The following is a 5,346-nucleotide window of genomic DNA, read 5'->3' on the forward strand; positions in this document are numbered from 1 at the left end:
GGATCCTATGACCCCAGCTGACTTCCTGCCCTTTGGGTAGGGGGCTGGACTTGGTGATCTCCCGAGGTCCCTTCCATCCCTGATGTCTGTGAAAATATATGAATTGTTCTGAATCTTTCCAACATGCTGAAATGTCACTGTTTGGTAGTCAGGTCAAGGAGACTTTTTGTTGTTGTTGCAAAAACTAGGAGAAAACAGTCAGTGGGTGCATCTACATGAAATGCTACTATGCAGTCATTACTGTACATTTATTTAGTACTTGTATTAGCAAGTACTACATACATTTGCAGTAACCGGGGTTACTACTCAGTAGCACCGATGAACATCTTTTAGGTGATGCTACTGCGCACTAGCCTAATAATAGTGCTCAGTAGCATATTAGCACTGTCTATGCTGTGATGCACTACTGGGCAGTATTTTTAAGCTACTGTGCAGTCAGCATCTCATGTAGCCCTTGCCCCACTCCCTCCCTCACTGCAGAGGGCATTGATCTGCCCCCCCATGACCCCTCCTTCTCCCCCTCTTTCATCACAACAGACTTACCAGCTGCATGCAGCTGTATCAGAAATCAGATCGGTATCAGCCAATATGCCTCCTTAAAAATTGACTATTGGTATCAGCCTTCAAAATCTCTATCCGTGTACCCCTAGTAATAACACTTATCAAGCAACATATACTGGGGATCTCCAATCACTTATAGCTAGGCTATTAATTAAACTGAACAATAGTATTAAAATAAACATGGAAGTGCCACACATTGTCGCTTGCACTCTCTTGAAATATCAGTTGTCAAAGGCAGTAAATACATATTCTATCAACAGGGTTCTGACTACAGTTGAGCATGGGAAATTGTTTTTCTGCCTGTCAAAATATTTTGAGCTCTCAACTATTTTGCTTTTTCACATCAGGGCAAAAGCAAAGCTTTTCAACATTTTTTTCCCCCGAAAAGAGCTGTCCATTCCTGAATACATGTGTTGTCTAGATCTAGTAAAGCAGAGACTTAAACATGGGAAATCAGAATCCAAGATGAATGCTTGGCCTACCAGATTCTTTGCTCTTCTGTGATGAGTGTCTCCTTTTTCTCTCCTGTCTGGTCTTCACCAGAAATTTTGTCCTGAAGTTGAGAAATGTTTTCCACTGAAACTTTAGGCTAGCTTATGATTGAAATATTTCAGTATTTGCCTATGGATACATACATTCAGGAAAGTTGAAGGAGGTTTGACTGAGTTAAAATGGTCACCTTATACTGGAGAATACCGAGCCCAGACAAGGAGCTGAGCAGTTGGCCACTGCTGACTGACCACTGCTGATTGGCCCTTCTCTCCAGGAATGACCCCCACCAGTGGCTGGCTGTCAGAAGCCATTGGGGAGAGTGGAGGCCCAGTCCTGGCCAAAGACCTCCCAGACCTAAGCCAGAACAGCTGTTGGGGGAGGGGAGAGGGCTGCGTGGTGGAGGCTTCCCTCCTTTTCTGCCTGGTCTGGCCAGCACAGCCCTCAGCTCCATTCTACTCCTCCACTAATGGCTGGCTGTCAGCAGTGATGGGGGGCAGTAGAGGCCCCTACCATGTAGGCCTACCCAGCTGTGGGGTCTTATCTCTTTGTCCTGAACTTCTGTACAGTATGCACTTCTAACCTCCTCCAACCTCCCTCTAACTGCTTTGTTATTTTGATACAATTTTCCATCAGCCTATTAGACTGGTGATAATCAGGATTAGTGGTTTTAAGCCCCGCTAACATTTTCTTAAGCATATACTTCCTAGACTGTGGCCCATTATCAGACATTATTATGATAGGCTTATGATGATGTGATTTGATGTGCATCACCTATTTAGCTGTAGCATCTTCTCATTTTCATAAAGAAAATAAGAATAAAAATCTAGAATTAAAATATTGTTTTCAGCAAACAAACTATACCTATTTTGATCAAAAGAACAATTTTTCCTGTGCCACTAATATGCAATAAGTTTGATTTGATCAAAGTTTTTGAAATATGCAACAAGTCTTGATAGCTTCCCCAATATCACTCTTCATTTTATGTTAGCTTAAACAGCTCTCTCTTCTATTAGTGTATTTTTGTCAAATGTTCTAGACAGTTTTTCCACTGTAGCAAAACCCAGTTTTTCTTGTTTTTTTATTATTTAAAAATACATTCCCTCCCCTTCTCCAACCATTTCTGACTTTCTGTCTGCCCTCTCTATCCCTTATAAGTGATTTCAAGTAGTACTAGGTAAGCTAAGCTAAGTTCTTATATTCCCTTATAGTAACAAGCCCCTTTTATATTGTAAATATTGTTCTATTATGTTTGTATTGATTTTTAATGTTTTACATGGAATGTATATGATTTAGGCCTGTGTCTGTAAAGTAATGTCAAGTTTCCATTTTGTATGTCAAGCCTCCATCTTATGTCCTCTGCCCAGGTATAACCTATTGTATAGTATGCTGTAACTGTGACTCATGTCTAACCAGTCTCATGTAAATTGGTTCTTGGATGAATGAGAATGAATGAGGGTGCTTGAGGTACAAAGATAGCAGGCTGCTATTGAATGATCAACGCAATGACTGGACCATCAACGCAGTGACGGGACCATTGTCTTGCATTGACTCACCCAGAAACCACAGACCTCACCCAGGAACAGAGACAAAACCCAGCATTTGAAAGATAAAGAATCTATAGGAACCCAACATTTGGAAGACAAAGACCCCACAGAAACCAGCAACCCCACTCTTGTTTCCCACCAGACAATGAGAACACTTGGATCTGCATGTATGCATCTGAGCAGGACTGTCCTTGCCTGGACATGTCCTTCCCATAGTAGACACAGGTAGCCCACCCCAATAAAAGGGGTGGCAGAGTGTGATCTCTTTGGGACACCCTCTCCATCTGGACCAGCATTATTCCACATCACATATCCACCCAGAGGCCCTGCTGGCGACCCCCTCTGGGCAACACCTTGCTGGAGAAGACCCTTACTGGCCATCGAGGATCAATTCACAGCCCAGGATAGGTAGCTATCACCCACCTTCCTTCCCCAACAAAGGACCTGGACACTTTGATTCTAACCCCTCCACCAAGCCTTTCCTCTCTTGCTACTATTTTGTGTGTGTGTGTGTGTGTGTGTGTGTGAGAAAGAGAGAGAGAGCGAGTGTGTGTGTGTGGAAACCGATAATTTCATGAGGCTGTATAGTGTACTGCCTGATTAATAGAACTGTTATTTTGAAACACCGAGTTGAGGTTTTGGGTTTTTTTGTCTTATTGTCCTCCCAACTCTCCTCCTTGATTTCCTGGTTTTCTCCCTCAGTTTGTTCTGCCTCTTTTCCAGCCCCAATCTCCCAGCTTTCTGCTCCTCCATTTCCAGCCCCCATCTCCCAGTTTTCTGCCTCTGTGTTTCCTAGCTATCTCCTCCTTGCCACCACTTATCTGCCTCCAATCTCCCAGATTTCTGCCTCTCAGTTTCCAGCCCCCATCTTCCAGCTTTCTGCCCCTCCTTTCAGCCCCAATCTCTCAGCTTTCTGCCTCTCCATTTCCTGGCAGTCTCCTCCTTGCCACTGGGCTTTTTTCCTTGCTTCCACCCTGGCACCAGGTGACCCTGAGTAACCCTGGGGCACACTTACCCTAAGTGACCCCAAGTAACACCAACCCCAAGTGACCCTGAGTAACCTCAAGCACCAGGTTACCCAAACGCCCCCTAGTGTAAACACATTGCCATGAAAGTGTGTGTTTTTTTATTTGTGTGTGTGAACTTATAGTGGTGTTTGTGTAGTTTGTGTGTGTGTGTATATAATTGTGTATCACATCCTCCTGTCTCACAGTGCAATATTGGGATCCCAAGTGTTGATCTGGTGCATGTCAAGTCAACACCACAACCTAATTACTTTTACCAGGGTTTGTATTATATTTTTAAAAAACATATTTTTACAACTTAAAGAAAGATAAAACCCATACCATAAACAGAAACAAACAAACTGTGCTCTCTCCCTTCCCCCCCAATCAACATATCCCAGAGTTCTGGGGATAATACATTTGCTAAACCTCTTTCGTCAATGCTGATGCAGTAGTTACACAGGGAACAAGATGTTTGAAAGAGATCATCTTTATTCCTTGACACAATACCGTCAATAGGTTTCATTTGTCTAAGTTAAACACTGAATGGTACAACTCTCAGTGCCATGTCTTAGTCAAGTCAAGGAAGTTAAATCTTGCAAAAACTTTAAACACTATCTTGAAATACTAAGTATACTCAGTTATTTTTAAAGTCAGTGATTGTTCAAGGCCTTAAGTATAGCAAACCAACCAACTGAAGTAAAGTAACTAACACTTGCCTCTGAAACAGTTTTGAATTTTCAGGTGGTATTCAGAGCCTGAAAGCACTTTTATCCTGAAAGGGTAAAAGTGGTCATTCTGACAGGATGCAGCATGGTGTTTTTGCTCTCACAGGAGCATAGCTACACTCTTTTTCAGGACATTTAATTAGTACTGCATTGCAAGTGTTGCATGAATTCAGCTATATGAATTAGTTCTACTGAAAGGCAGTACTAATTAGCTTGGATGTAATGCTACATGGATGAAGCTATGATGCTTCTTGCTTAGGTAGTTAACCTGTTTGCAGCACTGACAGGACTGGAAGTCATACAAATTCCTTCTGTTTTCGAAGGTCTCTTGTAAGTCTTAATATGTTTCTTTAAGTCAGTCATGTTACCTCAGAAACTAAATACTTTGGCTTAGAAACTAATCATTTTTGTACAAACAGGTCTTTTATCTTTAGGTCTTAGTTTATAAATTAAATAAATGAGAGCAATAATATCTCTCTCTCCCAGAGCAGTGGTGATGCCTAAATAATTCTTTTAAATTAATTTGAAATCTCAGGTAAAAGGTATCATACATTGCAAAGTATAACATAATATACTTATAGATATAATATCTGTGAATGTTTATGAAGCAAAAGGATATTTAAAAAAAGAAATAGCTGGGTTGAAGATAAAAGACAACATTGCTGGATATATTAAAAGCATGGTGGACTGGTGCCTCCAGAGCTGGGGTGGGGCACCAGCAGCTGATTGCTGATGGGGGGGCAGCAGTGGGTTGCCAACTGGGGGGGCCTCACCCAGTGGCCAAATGAGGGGGCGAGAGGCTCCCCAGTGGCCAATCATAAAACTGGAAATGCCACTGACACTTTTCATGGTTTCATAGTTGGTAGGGTCAGAAGGGACCTGAGTAGAGCATCAAGTCTGACCCCCTGCTATGGCAAGAAAGAGTACTGGCGTCAATCAACCCCAGCAAGGTGTTTGTCTAACCTTTTCTTAAAGACCCCCAGGGTAGGAGCCAGCACCACTTCTCTTGGAAGTTGG

The 5,346-nt window shown here is 42.4% G+C and overlaps 1 long non-coding RNA gene across 1 annotated transcript in view; it reads right to left on the reverse strand.

Moving 5' to 3' along the window:
• Nucleotides 1–800: 800 nt before the first annotated feature.
• LOC109312252 overlaps nucleotides 801–5,346 on the reverse strand; it is a 23,189-nt gene continuing 18,643 nt past the window's right edge. The window contains exon 3 of the long non-coding RNA XR_002101781.1: nucleotides 801–811. This is a non-coding gene — a long non-coding RNA (uncharacterized LOC109312252). The remainder of the gene's footprint in view (nucleotides 812–5,346) is intronic.

The sequence above is a fragment of the Crocodylus porosus genome, unplaced genomic scaffold (genome assembly GCF_001723895.1).
Source record: "Crocodylus porosus isolate Cpor-Errol unplaced genomic scaffold, CroPor_comp1, whole genome shotgun sequence".
Taxonomy (NCBI): Eukaryota; Metazoa; Chordata; order Crocodylia; family Crocodylidae; genus Crocodylus; species Crocodylus porosus.